The sequence below is a fragment of the Hemicordylus capensis genome, chromosome 1 (genome assembly GCF_027244095.1).
Source record: "Hemicordylus capensis ecotype Gifberg chromosome 1, rHemCap1.1.pri, whole genome shotgun sequence".
Taxonomy (NCBI): Eukaryota; Metazoa; Chordata; class Lepidosauria; order Squamata; family Cordylidae; genus Hemicordylus; species Hemicordylus capensis.
The window spans coordinates 439,213,717-439,230,379 of NC_069657.1; the positions used below are offsets into that span (position 1 = coordinate 439,213,717).

Consider the following 16,663-nt stretch of genomic DNA (forward strand, 5'->3'; position numbering starts at 1 on the left):
TTAGACGGGCAAATGCACTGAAGAATGCAAACCACTCTACATCTACAGAAATGAAAAGAAAATTAGCTGTAATTGCAAAGATGTCCTGTCCTAAGTGCATATTTGTTACTTCAGGAAATTTTAGAAGTACATTGACAGCCAGAGAAAAGTTGAGCCATTATTTCTTTGAAAGAGGAGAAAATAGACATCAGGTTGATGAGTTAATAAGTTTCTGAAAAGAGCAGAAGACATCCGGAAAGACAAAAGAGAGAAAGAGAGGAGGAGGAGAAGTGGGGGAGATAAAGGTCTTTCATAGTAATTAAAGTGCAAGAGTTCAACTGGATAATTGTTCTCTCATTAACTTGGCAATGTGGGATTGTTTCATCTTTTAAATTTAACAGAACATCTTCTGAGGCATATATTGTGCTCTTTTTTTGATGCTTCAGAGTTGGTTTCAACTGGAGTGAACACTGGACATAAAATCATTTTCAGTTTGGAGTCTCCTGACATGGGTTTTGCTTGCACACTGTAGGAATGTACAGCACAATTCACAGTTGTAATGCTCCAACCACGAACTGGGCCATTCCAAGTGTCCTGAGCTCAGAACAGAACGCCCTTCAAATGAAGTGCCTATTTTGAACTCAGAGCGGAATGACCCGATTCCAAGCTTGGAACATCACCTCTGTGCATGCACAGCAGTCCGAAGAGAGCCATTTTGGAATCCATCCGACGGAACAGGGTCATTCTGTCGAATAACTGGCTCGGCCAGTTTTTCCAAAGGAACGTTCAACAGATCTCACGTTCCGTTCTGAGCTCAGAACAGAATGCAATATCCATTGAATGCACATCCCTAGCACACTGATAGTTAAACTGATCGTCCTATTTGAGATGAGGAATTAATTATTTTTCTGTCACATATGAAGGGTCTTTTATCCCTCCACTCCATCCTCGTAGTATGCATCCTGGCTCCTTGGTGTTAATATTAAGATCAGTGGCTGACATCCTGACTAAATTTATCAGAGAAAGTCCTGTTGAAATGTAGTCGTCCTTTAGAGTAGTACTACTGAGTAATTTTATCACGAGGTCTGCTTACCTCAAAATAAACATGGAGCCCTTTCTCACGATCAGTGAGAAGGACCTTAAGGCGTGTGGGGAGGAAGGCTGCTGAAGCTTACCTCCTTTACAAGCGATCATTGGTCTGTGCTGGGCATGCAGATTGCCCACCCCCAGCATGGGGGGGTGGACACAGGCTTCCACCAGCAGTGCAGAGGGTTGGGGAATCCTATAATGCACAGCACAAGTGTGTGGTGCATTGTGGCGATTCCTGCAGCAACAGACGGGTGCCTGTCATTGCTGCAGTGACGACTAAAAGCAGCCGACGCTGCACTCAATTAAAAAAAAAAACACAGGCTAAGGGAGTGCTTATTCCCTTAACCTCATTTAAGCAGCTGTCTCTGCAGGCGGGTTAGCTGCTGAATTGCCTCCAGGATCGGGCATGATCCCAGTGGTTCTCACACACAGCCAACTCTGGGCATGGCTTACTTAGCCCAGTCTTGGCGACATGTGAGAATAGCCTCATGTTGAGGATTGGGAGTCAATTTTCTTCTATTTTTTCTACCCACGAATAATGAAACTGGGTCTCTAAGACCCCATCACGGATATGGGAAACTGCAGATATGGGGTCTATGGATAATGAGTGTCCATAAAACCCATGTTGACTGACACTTTAAGTAATGGAAAGAACAGAAATATAATTACCCTCCCATATAGGCTTCTACATTATTTTAATTGGAATGCATTTGGTAATTATTATAGGGTCATTCAGTATGCCTTTAAGGATCCTGAAAAGATGAGCATTTTTCCAGTCTTTTGATGCTGTCCTAGGGTTTCTGAAATGAATCACATGCAAATTATACTTTATGGGGAGATCTATGGGGTCCACTACCTGTGGCCCCTAGCAATGTGCAGATTTAAAAAGTACCTAATATTGCATTAAAATTCCTCCCCCTCAGCAAAGCAGCAAATTAAATGGAGCAAGGGACAGGGAACTAGTATTTGATATCACTTTTTATAAATGTGATACTGGGGAGACATGGGGTCCTCACTGTAATATGTACACATGTAGCACAACTGATCTTAGACTCCAACACACACACAGTGCCTGTATGATGGCGTTCCTTCTTAACATTATTTTAATGCTATCTATTATATAATTTGAATAATTTTTTTGTGTGAAATAAAGTCATACTTTCCGATGAACTACAGATATCAAATTTTTCATACACAATCCTTTCATGGAAATGCACTACTTTTTATACTGGCATATGCTTGGCAAAAGTTTAAATATTTATTTACTTACTTACTTACTTACTAACTTATTTAAAATAGAAATTCTGAAGGTAATTATCATATTTTAACTGTTATTCTCAACAGATCTTTAATGCTCAGTAATCAGAGCAGTATTAATTCACAAACAACATCATAAGAGAAAAGAGAGCTGGTCTTGTGGTAGCCAGCATGACTTGTCCCCTTAAGCTAAGCAGGATCCGCCCTGGTTGCATATGAATGGGAGACGAGAAGTGTGAGCACTGTGAGATATGCCCCTCAGAGGATGGAGCCGCTCTGGGAAGAGCATCTAGGCTCCAAGTTCCTTCCCTGGCATCTCCAAGATAGGGCTGAGATAAATTCCTGCCTGCAAGCCACTGCCAGTCTGGGTAGACAATACTGAGCTAGATGGACCTATGGTCTGACTCAGTATATGGCAGCTTCCTATGTTCCTATCATGCCCAAAAGAAGCAGAAGATCAAGTTTACTATGATTCAAATCTACCATATGGGGTATTATTCAGTAAAATGAATGTTTGAAGTTGAAATCCTACAAATTGAAAACTGTTCTTTCACTTCCCTTTCCTAAGCACATTAATAAAAAACTCTATTACATCTATTTAACTTCTTCAACTTGCCTATAAGTGTGCCACAAAATGAATTTGCCCGGTCAGTGACGGGCCTTACCTACTAGTTAGGGATGTAAAAGCAATGAAAAGAAAATATCACTGCCTTGTTTTAAAATAAACAAACAGGAGAAAAACAGGGGGAAGGGGAGAATCTAGCTTTTGCAGATCAATCATCCTTAAATAGTTAACTCCAAAAACTGTCCAGGAGGCATTTATTAGAACATTTATGGTTGTGGGCCAATAAACTTAGTGCTTAGGGAGTAGGACAAGCAGGATTTAGAGAAGGTATTAAGTATATTTGCTTCTGAGTTAAGAGGGGAAAAGAGAATAGAAAATAAAAACAACAGAAAATATCAGAGGAACAGAAAGGGATGGAATAGATTATCTGGTCCAATTCCATGTCCAGAGGCAAGATACTCTGTACCTAGGACATCACTGGGAATGCAATGAATGTTCATTAATTTAGTTTCCTACATGAAGGAAAAAAAGCAGTAGTGGTTGTGTCTCAAATACAGGTGGCTCTCTTTATTTGTGTGGGTTCTGTTCCCTATTTCCATGGATAACAGAACGGCAAATAAAGACACCTTAACCCTATGGGGATTGTGGGGTAAGATTCCTGAGCACAATGAAGTGTGCTGAAAATCACAAGAAAAATGGGGGGGGGTGATAAACACAGTGCCTTGCTCTCCAGCAATGCCTCCAAAACTTCCAAATCTTCCAATTTTTGTTTGTTTTTGAGTTTATGTTTTAAAAAGAAAGAAAGAAAAAGAAAAGAGCCACAAAATGGCTTAGCACTACAAAATGGCAGCAGGAAATCAGAAGTCATTTCTGGCCACTCAGGAACCGCGGATAGGTAGAAATAACCCTATTTTCACCCTGTGAACAAAGAAACTGCGACCCTACAACCTGACCTCAGTTATGCAGAACTGTGGGTGCCGGCAAGGGTGTAGCTATAATTGAGTGGATGGGTTCAAAGAACCCAGGCCCCCCCAGCGCCTGAGGGCTCCCCAGTTCCACCCCTCCCTATTTCCTTCATTATTTCTCTCACTCTGAGGGACTGCCAGGGAGAGGGATGAACACACGCCCCCTCTCCCCTAGCTATGCCCCTGGGTGCTGGGACTGCAGCTGAGGGCCACCTCTATAGCAATAGATTGTCAAACAGATATAGGTTTTTAAAAAATGGGGCTTGGGACTAGTTACATGTTACTAAGATCCAGCTGCACAGAGAGGAAAGATGTCAGTGCTCTGGTGCTTTGAGCAAATGCTTGGCATGATGTGAAATGTCCTCCCCAGGAAGGCTTGCCTGGTGCCAGACCTAATGTCCTTCCAGGGTTGTGCAAAACCCTTATTTGCCCAGGCTTTCAAGCATCTCATCTGAGCTGGTTCTGATTGATGATTTTAACTGATTTGACTGTTTTTATTGCCCTCTTCAGCTCTTTTGAGTTTCTGCTGACATACTCTGAATTTTATTTTGTATTTCCTATTGTTTTTATGATTGTTGAGAGCCATCCTGGGAACTCTAGTAAGCTGAAGGACTGCTTACAATGTTAGCAATGGACATTAATAATATTGCAGAGAGTACAATAGCAATAACGAGTGAAGGAAAGCAATAAAGAACCATGGTAAACAATAAGAAATGATGGTAGCCACAGGCACCCATTCCAATAACAAGAGAGGGTTTATTTTAAATAAAGGGAAGACTCTGGCTCTGTACACATATTCACTTCTGTAAAATACCTTCCCACACGGCTGTCCTGCAGTAAAGCCACATCACTGGTGCTCTAAGCTATTCATGTATAATTTTATACATTCAGTAAAACAGTATTTATATTGGTCTATGACCGTAATAAAGTTATGTTATGTTCTGTTCTGTAAAACAGTATTTTTACACATTCAATAAAATGCCTTCAAATAAAGTTAATTTTTTACATTCTATATACATTCACACACTACTCACTTGCAGCGTAGCCACATTACTGGTACTCTAATCCAATCAGTTTTACAATTAAAAAGAGCAGAAACACACACAAAAAACCCTATTATCTGCATTTCCAACTGCCCAGCCATTCTGCGAGACTTTTGCTTTATTTTATATTATCAGCGCTGGCCTCAAGTCCCGTGAGAGATGCAAGGGTTGGGGACAATAACAGGGAAGGGAAGGACAAGGAGTTTGTGCTAGGGATGTGCCCGAAGCATGGTTCAAAGTGCAGTTTGAGCACTTTGAGGGAAATTAGAAAGTGAAATTAAAAACAGAGAGCAGGTGCTTGCTTGCTCTCTGCCACCCCTTCCAGCTCCCTGCTGGGGTGGCACATATCCCAAAAAGTGCTGACGGTGCCTGGGGCTTTTTGGGACACGTGTCACCCGAGGAGGGGCCGGAAGGGGCGGCAGAGAGCAGGTAAGCACCTCCTCTCCGCTTTATTTATTTATTTATTTATTTATTTATTATTTATTTAACTTGTATACTGCCCAAACTTTCATTTTCTTAAAGTTCCCTTTTTAAATTTCCATCAAAGTGCTCGAACCATGCTTTGAACCACTGTTTGGGCACATCCCTGGTTTGTGCAGTTTGCAGAATTGGATGGAAAGCAAATCTGAGGATTTGATTAATGGCTAAGTGCATAATACATTTCAGGCAATGGCTTGTGCACACCTCATTTAGCATCTGTGGGAAGCCAATGTGTGAAGAATTCTTCCTTGAGGCAGGGAGTTGAACAAATTACTTTCTGATCCCTTCTAGCCTTATGACTCTATGATGCAAACTAAAAATATTTAATCAGCAGGGGTGAATTATTTGTTAAAGACTAGAGCATCTGAATTGCATAGCATTGTTCTTCAAGCAGAAATATCAAGGGGGAAAACAAATGAAGAATTTAATACTACTACTACTAAAAATAATGGCCTCTGGGATTCACACACATTCACATCTATTAACTGGTCTAAGGGTGTGAAAAACACATGTCAGAGAATTAAGTTTCCTAACTAAAAGGCACCAGTGGTTAGAGTGTTGGACTACAACTGCAGAGACCCAAGTTCAAATCCCCATTCAGTTATGAAACTCACTGGGTGGTTCTGGGCCAGTCACTTATCTCTCAGTTTAATTGACCTCACCTACCTTGTGAGCATAAATATAACTGTGTACACCTCTCTAGGCTCCTTGGAAAAATACAGGAACGATCATGGAGGGAGATTTATATCCTTGGATATAAATGTGGAAAATAAATAAATACAATGGGAGCTGGAAGACAAGACTTTTGCAGGGAGACTTGGCAAAAATAAATCAGTATTTAAACCTTGGACTGAAAAACGTTTTCTATAATCAGAAGACCACTGTAAAAGGATGAAGAGTTGAGCTTGTATACACAGCCAGGATTCAGAGGTTGTTCTCCTGATACAACTCATGTCTTCACAAAGAAGATAAATGAACCACTGCCTCATGCTGACCATATTGGGTCATTTGCAGGTCACTATGCTTCTCTATTGAACTATGAATTCTGCTCACCAATTATCACAACTCTGCTGTTGTGCAGCCAGGCCCTTTCCTACTCACTCAGAGTGGCTGGGGGCCCCCCTTTCTATCGTGCAGTGCCACATGGCTACAGAATATCAGGCTATTCACACAAGCATGCAAAACCGGTGTACCGCCAGGATCGGGTCCGATCCCAGCAGCACTGCAGCAGCAAACCCGCCTATGGAGCCTCCCTCTAAAATGAGGTTAAGGGAGCAAGTGTGCCCTTAACCTCATTTTTCAGATCGTCTGTCATTTTTCGGATCGTCTATCATTTTTCGGATCGTCTGTCAGCTGTGGCTGCAAACAGCCGGAGCTAGCAGACTCGGGGAGGGAAGGGAGTATCCCCAGAATGCACCCACATGATTAGCCTCACCCATGTGGTTTCAGTATTCACATATAGAGCCCCTTCTCATGACCAATGAGAAAGGACAATAGGTTTAGTGGGGAGGAAGCTTACCTTGAAGAGCTTACCTTGCTGCACATGAGCAGTTCCCACTTCTTGGGCAGTGGGATCGCACACCCTGATGAGCGTCGGTTGCTTCTGGTAGCTCCGTGGACAATAATAATAATTGGTCATGAGAAAGGATTCTATGAGGCTATTCACATGATGGGAGGAAATTTGGCTAGCGGAGGCTAGCCCGATTTTCTCCCATCATGTGAACCACCAGGCTCAGCTGCGAGCCCGGTGGTTCTTCAGTGGGTAACCCACTACAGTACCCCTGCCCTTAAACCCGGTTTGCAGAGTGAGCGCTCTGAAAATTCGGGTTTTCTTACTCATGTATTGCCGCAGCGTGGCTCCACACCATGGCAACTCATGAGTAGACCTCCGACTGGGAGGCTGAAAAGGGGGTCTCTCCAGCATGCCATGCACACTCGCGCAGGGCATGCTGGAGTTCCCGGGGGGCAGGCAGCCCCCAATCACACCAGCCCCCACCGGCTCCATAACAGAGCCGGAAGTCATGTGGGTGGCCGGTCCAGCCACCCAGCGCTCCCGCCCTGCTCGTCTGCGGGGAGAGTGGGCTATGGCCGTTCTCCCCGCTAACTCCCTCATGGCTCTTCTCACTAATCGTGAGAAGAGCCTCTGTATGTGCATACTGAAACCACATGAGCAAGGCAAATCATATGGGTCTTCTCGACCTGATGATTACCCAGCCAGGAGGAAGGGTGACATTCAGATGTAAACTCCTCACACAAATAGTTCCACTATCGACATACATACCACAGACTGAACCACAAAGAAGCCATTCATTCCCACATTCTTCTGAGTCTCTGTAAAATTGACTTTAATGTCCAGTATAAGCGAAACATTAAGAACTGGAGTTGTCATCCCTCTTCTGATTAACTTCAGTCCCTGATCCATGCTTTGAGCATAATTATGCAAAAAGACTTGCATGAGTTTTTTAAAATAAGCCTTCCATAAATATTAATTTAAATCAGTTTGGATAACAGTTAGTGAGGGGTGAGCTGCCCTGGACACAATTTGGAATGATCTTGCCTGAAATAACCCAATTTCTGCTTGATCCAGATTGTGCCCAAATTAGCTTATCTTAACCTCAAGACTCCCCTGAGCTCTAGGTCTCACTGAGCTCCTGGTGATATCAAGGTGCATACAATTAAGCCCTGTGACTGCCCACCACAACCCCAAACCCCTACAGGAGAACACACTGCAGGCTTGGATCTCTCCCCATCCTTAATCCCCCACCCCACCCCCAGGGAGGCTTCACCCTCCGTCCCACTGTTTCCTTTCCCCCCAACCTGTTCTTGCAATAGAGAAAAGAATGGCAGTGGCTGCTATGGCCTTCACTAGGGGAAATGTAGTTTGCCTGTGCTTCGGGATCCTCACTATAGAAGACTTGGCAAAGCCTTGTGACAGAGACAAGCTATTGAGGAAGCCAGAAGTTCTGAAATGTTGGGTTTCACACCCTAAACTCACTAATCAGTTGCATCACTAATTAAAGTGCATCCAAATCTATATATGATGCCATAACAGCTCTAGCTAAAAAGGTGAACGTGAAACTACAGAAGGAACCTGCTAGTTCACAACTTATACTTGGGTAATACTTTGGCTTAGCAGGGTGACTCAGAACAGAAACACTGGATAAGATTCTTCCCCCTAATACACCAGCATGCCTCAGAATAACAGAATTAATGGAGAACAGCTGCAACAAAGGCAGGATATATATCCTCTGTCTACTAAGCTCTGTTGGAACTTCAAATAAATTCCCTACATAGTTTTTAGCATTTAATATTATTGTGACTTTGTGTCACACCAGAGATAAAGAGACTAAGAACAAACCAAACAGTAAGACCCACTATTGTCTATATTATTACAGGGCAACACTATCGTGTTCCAGCTGGATGGCAGAGCCGTCGCTTTTACTTCTTGTTTCTGGTTTCTTTGGAACAACAAGACATGGGGGTGGATCACATGAACAGTATGAACAGTCCAGCACTGCAGAGATATTAATGGAAGATATTAATATAATCCAGGGAGGTGAAAGGGGGAAGAGTTGAATGCACATGCCTGATCTCTCTGATCCCAAAGGCTGATTTGCTCATAACTTTAAAATAGATTCAGGACCTGTTATCATATCTGTAGAAGTTTGGCTGCAAATTAATTTCCTCTTTATCTCACAAATATTTTCATTTGATCTGATATTGCTTACAAGTATCTATTTTATAAGCAACTGGGATGGAGCACTATTGAGATACAAGTCCCTCAGGGGCAACTCGCATCATACGGGGCAGGATTTCTCACTGGAACATAGGAAGATGCCATATACTGAGTCAGACCATTGGTCTATCTAGCTCAGTATTGTCTTCACAGACTGGCAGCAGCTTCTCCAAGGTTGCAGGCAGGAATCTCTCTCAGGCCTATCTTGGAGAAGCCAGGGAGGGGACTTGAAACCTAGATGCTCTTCCCAGAGCGGCTCCATCCCCTGAGGAGAATATCTTACAGTGCTCACACTTCTAGTCTTCTATTCCTTTGCAACCAGAGCAGACCCTGCTTAGCTAAGGGGACAAGTAATGCTTGCTACCACAAGATCAGCTCTCCTCTCCAGCTCTCATTACCCAGGTTCACATATACCCAGCTGCCATATATTGAGTCAGAGCATTGGTCCATCCAGCTCAGTATTGTCTACACAGACTGGCAGCAGCTTCTCCAAGATTGCAGACAGGAGTCTCTCTCAGCCCTATCTTGCAGATGCCAGGGAGTGAACTTGGGACCTTTTGCTTGCAAGCATGCAGATGCTCTTCCAAGAGTGGTGCCATTTTCCCAGAGTGGTGCCATACCCTAAGGCGAATATCTTACAGTGCTCACACATGTTATCTCCCATTCAAATACAAACTGGGATAGGCCCTGCTTAGAGGACAATGTATGTTTGCTACCACAAGACTTTTATAGCATCACCCCACTATTGTCCTTGTTTACGGAGGGTTGCTGGCTCCTTCCTTCACAGCTGACTTGCCCACTCACTTTCTGTTAGCTTCTCACAGGGATGCGCATTGCCTGGTGTTCCAAGCATCATCCTTTCTGGATATTGGGCCTGTGCACAGCATAAATATCAGATCAATGCTGATCTAATAATGATATGAAAGGAAAATACTGGGGAGGCCAATAGGTTCTCCACAACACTATCAGTATTGGGTTCACATTGACCCAGTAATCTTCATGAGAAGCTGGTATGGAGAGATAGTCTCTCCAGATTTAGGACTGAAAGACTACACACCCAAAATCAGGGGTGGGGGCAACAAAAACCGCCAGGAAGCACCCACTGTACAAATAACCCCCACCCCTCAATTTTGGGGGTAAAGTCCTGAAAAACCAGCCCTGACCTGGCTTGGAGATAAGTCTATGCAAACAGCAGGCCTCGTTCCCCGCCTCCCCTGCCAATATCCCTCCTGGAATTGGATTTCCAATATTCCTACTGGAAGGATTTCCAATAGGACAGCAGGGGTTTTTGGTTGGGATTCTAACTATCGGGGCTCCCAGCTTTCTATGGGATACTTTCAGAAATGCCAGCTAGTGGTCATATTGCTCTGATATGCACAGCCCTACTGGATATCTCTCAGAACCAATGCACAATTTCCTATTGCAGCTTCTCCATTAGTACCACCAGCCCTGGCATGTTCCGCAGCCACTGCCTATATGGGCAGGCTGGACCCCTCTGCCCAGATCTGGCCTCACCCTCTCCCATTTGACCCGCTGCACATTCACTGCTGGGATACTTGCATCTCCCTTGGGCCCTACAACATACCCTGCCCCATGCCGCTCACTGGGTCCAGAGATCCTGTCTAGGACCTTCTGTGCTTTCCCACACTTAGTCATGACCCCATCCCCATCTCTCAGACATATAGACTCCACTCGCTGAGGCTATTCACACGACCGTTCAAAAATGGGCTAAGGGAGCCCAGCCCGCTTTCAACTCCCAGCGCTGTGCAGCTCCCGGTGGTTAGCCCACTTAAGTTCCCCCCCTTTAAATGAGGTTAGAGGAGTGAGTGCTCCGCTAACCCCATTTTGGCAATTGTGAGTTGCCACGGTGCAGCTCCAGACTCTGGTGACTCATGAGGAGACCCCTGGCCGGGAAGCTTCAACAATTTGCGCGGGGCATTCTGGGACTTCCAGGGGCCAGGTGGTCCCCGATCTCTGCCATCCCTACCGGCTCCATGATGGAGCCGGTAGTCATGTGGGTGGCCGATCCCACATGGTTGGATGGATGCTTGTCTGCAGGGAGAGCTGGTCAAGCCTGCTTCCCCACAGAAGTCCTGCAGGCTCTACACACCGATTGTGTGTAGAGCCTCACAATGTTGTTAGTCTTTATACACAAATCTTATTTGCCAGATTTAGATTTGTATGTGCTAGATCCTCAGTTGTGCATGGCTTGGGACCTAGATACCCAATAGACTGTCTCCATTGATAGCAGAGGTCTATCAACGGCTATTAGCTGGAGGGCTATAGGCCTGGCCACCTCCAGCATCAAAGGCAGGATGCCTCTGAGTACCAGTTGCAGGGGAGTAACAGCAGGAGGGAGGGCATGCCCTCAACTCCTGCCTGTGGCTTCCAGTGGCATCTGGTAGGCCACTGTGTGAAACAGGATGCTGGACTAGATGGGCCTTGGGCCTGATCCAGCAGGGCTGTTCTTAGGTTCTTATGTTCACACTAGCCAGCCTGGACACTGCAGTAATGGTTAGTAGTATGCTGGATATCCCAACTTTCTGAGATGAAGTGGATAGTCATTTGGGGCAGAATTTTTTGACAGTGACACCCCCATCTAAATGAAGGCTCACCTGCTACCTACTCTGATTCCCTTCCGCGGGCAGCACAGAAAACTCTTACATCAAGTCAGATTATTGATCATGTCGCTCAGTACTGTCTTGGCAGGTGCTCTCCAGAATTACAGGTAGGGGCCTTTTCCAGCCCCATCTTGAGATGCCAGAGACTGAAACTGGGCCCTGACACATGCAACACATGTGCTCTACCGTTGGGACTCCTGACTAGGGGTGTGCATTTTGGAATTTTCTTGTTTTGATTTGTATCAGAATCGAAACACCCCCATTTTGTTTTGTACCCAAATTTTCTGAATCCGAATCAGCCCTGTTTTGTTTTGTAGCCAAATTTTCCAAATCCGAATCTGAAACGATTTGGATTTTTAAAAAGGGTCCCAGGGCAAAAAGAGTGGGTGGTGGTGGTAGTGTCCAATGGGTGGAAGCTACCACCCAAATTTCAAAGGAATTAGGGAAAGGGCTGATTTTTTGTGAATTTTTTAAGTTTACACATCTTTAAGAATTTTCCCATAGGGAATAATGGGGATTCCAGCAAATGTATCACTTCAAATCAAGGGGAAAGGGATGACCCAGAGCGGAGTGTGGTGGGTGGTAGTGCCCAATGGGGGCAAGGAAACTTCCAGAATTATCTCAAAAGAATTAGGAACATAGAAAACTGCCATATACTGAGTCAGACCATTGATCGATCTAGCTCAGTATTTTCTTCACAGACTGGCAGCAGCTTCTCCAAGGTTGCAGGCAGGAATCTCTCTCAGCCCTATCTTGGAGAAGCCAGGGAGGGAACTTGAAACCTTCTGCTCTTCCCAGAGCGGCTTCATGCCCTGAGGGGAATATCTTGCAGTGCTCACACATCAAGTCTCCCATTCATATGCAACCAGGGCAGATCCTGCTTAGCTATGGAGACAAGTCATGCTCAGCCACAAGACCAGGTCTCCTCTCCATTGGGCAAAGGGCTGATCTTTTGTGAATTGTTGAAGTTTACGTATCTTTTAAGATTTCTCCCATGGGGAATAATGGAGGTTTCAGCAGCCCCATAATTCCACTTGGGGGGCACTGGGGTTTCCCAGAGCGAGGGGTTGTGTAGTGCACATAGGGTGCCAACCACCTCCATACCCACAAGCCCTTGGGGTACTGGGTTTTGTGTTTCTGAGGTGTTCATTATAGATCCGCTGGTAGCATATGAGATTTTCAGTGAAAAACAAGAATCCACTCTCATATGCTACCAGAGAAGCTACACTCAGAACACCACAGAAACAGCAGAACCCAGCACCCCATGGGTTAGCAACCCTTCCCCTGGCCAATGTGGGGTCAGTAAAGAGTGGCAAGAAGCAAAAGAGCCAATGGGGAACAAGGAGGGAATTGTCAGCAGGTCAGCCCATGCTTTAGGTCACCGATTAGAAGGCTGGAAGGGTGGGAAATTCAAAGAGATGTCAAACACAAAATGGAGAATGACTCAGAGATCACCACAAAATGGAAGTCCAAAACAACAAAACGTTTTGTAGACGAAACAGGAACGTTTTGTTTTGTATACAAAACTTTTGGATCTGGAAAATGGGTGTTTTGTTTTGTCTACAAAACACCCGAAACAGGCTGTTTTGGGTACAAAACATTTTGTATCCGAAACGTTTCGCACATCCCTACTCCTGACCCTCCCCTTTGGTTTCTTTTTCCAGACTTTTTAACCTTTTAAAGCACAATTAAAACAAGTAATTGTTTGCTGCTAGGTTTTTAATCCTCTTGCAGAGTTCCATTGTTGCAACTTGTTTTTAATGTGCATTTATAATTTTAACATAAGAACATAAGAACAGCCCTGCTGGATCAGGCTCAAGGCCCATCTAGTCCAGCATCCTGTTTCGCACAGTGGCCCACCAGATGCCGCTGGAAGCCACAGGAAGGAGTTGAGGGCGTGCCCTCTCTCCTGCCATTGCTCCCCTGCAACTGGTACTCAGAGGCACACCCTTGAGGCTGGAGGTGGCCCACAGCCCTCTGACTAGTAGCCATTGATAGACCTCACCTCCATGAAGTCATCCAAACCCCTCTTAAAGCCATCCAGGTTGTTGGCCGTCACCACATCCTGTGGCAGAGAGTTCCACAAGTGGATCACGCGTTGTGTGAAAAAGTACTTCCGTTTGTTGGTCCTAGACCTCCTGGCAATCAATTTCATGGAGTGACCCCTGGTTCTAGTGTTGTGTGAGAGGGAAAAGAATCTCTATCTCTCTCCACTTTCTCCACGCCATGCATGATTTTATAGACCTCTATCATGTCTCCCGCAGTCGTCTTTTTTCTAAACTAAAAAGCCCCAGGTGTTGTAGTCTTGCCTCGTAAGAAAGGTGCTCTAGGCCCCTGATCATCTTGGTTGCCCTCTTCTGTACCTTCTCCAGTTCAACAATGTCCTTTTTAAGATGTGGTGACCAGAATTGTACGCAGTACTCCAAGTGTGGTCGCACCATAGTTTTGTATAAGGGCATTATAATGTTAGCCGTTTTATTTTCAACCCCCTTCCTAATGATCCCTAGCATGGAATTGGCCTTTTTCAAAGCTGCCGCACATTGAGTTGACACTTTCAATGAGCTGTCAACCACAACCCCAAGATCCCTTTCCTGGTCCGTCACCGACAGCTCAGATCCCATCAGCATATACTTGGTTGTGGTTTTTCGTCCCAATGTGCATCACTTTACACTTGCTAACATTGAACCGCATTTGCCATTTTGTCGCCCACTCCCCCAATTTGGAGAGATCCTTTTGGAGCCTCTCACAATCCGTTTTGGATTTCACTACCCGGAAGAGTTTGGTATCATCTGCAAATCTGGCCACATCGCTGCTTACCCCTGCTTCTAGATAATTTATGAATAAATTAAAAAGCACCGGTCCCAGTACAGATCCCTGGGGGACCCCACATCTTACTTCCCGCCATTGTGAAAACTCTCCATTTATACCTACCCTCTGTTTTCTGTCTTTCAACCAGTTAGCAATCCACACATGTACTTGTCCCTTTATTCCATGACAGCTAAGTTTCCTCAGGAGTCTTAGATGAGGAACTTTGTCAAAAGCTTTTTGGAAGTCCAGGTAGACTATGTCAACTGGATCACCTTTATCCACATACTTGTTGACACTCTCAAAGAACTCCAAAAGGTTGGTGAGGCAAGATTTACCTTTGTGGAAGCCATGCTGGCTCACTCCAGCAGGGCCTGTTCTTCCAGGTGCTTTACAATTTTATCCTTTCCATCAATTTGCCCTGAACGGACGTTAGGCTAACCGGCCTGTAATTTCCCGGATCGCCCCTGGATCCCTTTTTGAAAATCGGTGCTACATTTGCTACTCTCCAGTCCTCTGGTACAGAGCCCGATTTCAGGGATAAGTTAAATATTTTAGCAAGGAGGTCGGCAATTTCACATTTGAGTTCTTTGAGGACTCTTGGATGGATGCCATCCGGCCCTGGTGATTTGTTAGCTTTCAGTTTTTCCAGACAGTTTAGAACATCATCCCTTGTCACTTCTATCAGACTCAGCTCTCTAGCCTCCAACCCTAAAAAGCCTGGTTCAGGAACAGGTATATGCTCAGTATCCTCTGCCGTGAAGACAGACACAAAGAACTCATTCAGTTTCTCTGCAACCTCCATATCCTCCTTAATAATCCCTTTCACTCCCTCATTGTCTAATGGTCCAACTGCCTCCCTGGCAGGTTTCCTGCTTCTGATGTACTTAAAGAAGTTTTTGTTATTCCCCTTGATACTTTTGGCTAAATGTTCCTCAAACTCTCTTTTTGCCTCCCTTATTGTCACCTTGCATTTCTTTTGCCAGAGTTTGTGTTCCTTTCTGTTCTTTTCGTTTGGACAGGCCTTCCAATTTTGTTAGGAAGTCTTCTTCCCTTTTATGGCTTCCTTGACGGTACCCGTGAGCCATGCTGGCATCCTCCTGGACTTAGTTGTACCTTTTGGGTATTTTGTATTTTGTATTTTGACTTGTAAACTCTGAGAGCACTTATGAGCTGAAGGGTGGGATATAAATGTATTACATTACTAAATAAAGTAAAATTTATGAAAGATGTTATGTAACAGTGACTCCTTATAAATATATCTAAAAACTGATAACTGTATTAAAGAGAAAATTTATAAGATTGAGGACTCCCGACTTCATTTTCCCCAAAGCAGAAGAAAAAAAGAGGATCTGGCATCTTGCCTATTGTAATTTTACAGCTGATTTGTAATTCACAACCAGGGCCTCTGTTCCAGAGTAGCATCTGAACAGGTGTTAGAAGTGCATAAACAGAAATGGAGTCCAGAAGACTGGTGGCTTAGGGATGGAAGGTTATTTTAAGGAAGCTGTTCTTGTAAAAGTGTTTTGAAAAGTTTTCAGAAACTGCATAATAAATGTTCCCGTGAAGTCGTAGAACAACATATTGCTTTATTTCTTGGGGCTTTCTCAGTGGATTACATATGATGGCCAAAAAAAGTGCTTTCCCATGGGAAATAAAAATCAGAAATATTTTCTTGGAGCTTTCCTGCACTGGGCATTTACAGCTCTTTTGCATGTTGAGGCTTGGGATGCATTCATATGAAGGTGGGATTTAGCCTGAATTCAGTACTGAGACAGCAAGATACTGTTCATATAGCAAGCAGAATTATTCAAGTTTTATATTTACAGAACTTAACTTGGAGTATCTGCTTCCAAAGATAGTTGCACTTTCTAAAGCATTTTCCTGGGATACTCTGTCATCCTGTGGAGTATGATTCTGATGTGTGGAGAAACCCCACAGATAAAGTGGATCAAGATGAGATGGCGGTGTGGCTTTGCCAGGTGTCTGCTGACATGATAGCATTCTGGGCAGACTAATTTCCTGTGCCCCGGAAACAACTTCTATTTATTCATTTCTTTTTTCTACTTTAATTTGAACAATTCTTCTTTCCTGAAAACTCTGACTCATTTTTTTTTTTTTTA

At 44.3% G+C, this 16,663-nt stretch overlaps 1 protein-coding gene across 27 annotated transcripts in view; it reads right to left on the reverse strand.

The window, feature by feature from the left end:
• NRXN1 (neurexin 1) overlaps positions 1-16,663 on the reverse strand; it is a 1,475,796-nt gene that overhangs the window by 1,027,286 nt on the left and 431,847 nt on the right. The gene's annotated exons all lie outside the window — the stretch shown is intronic.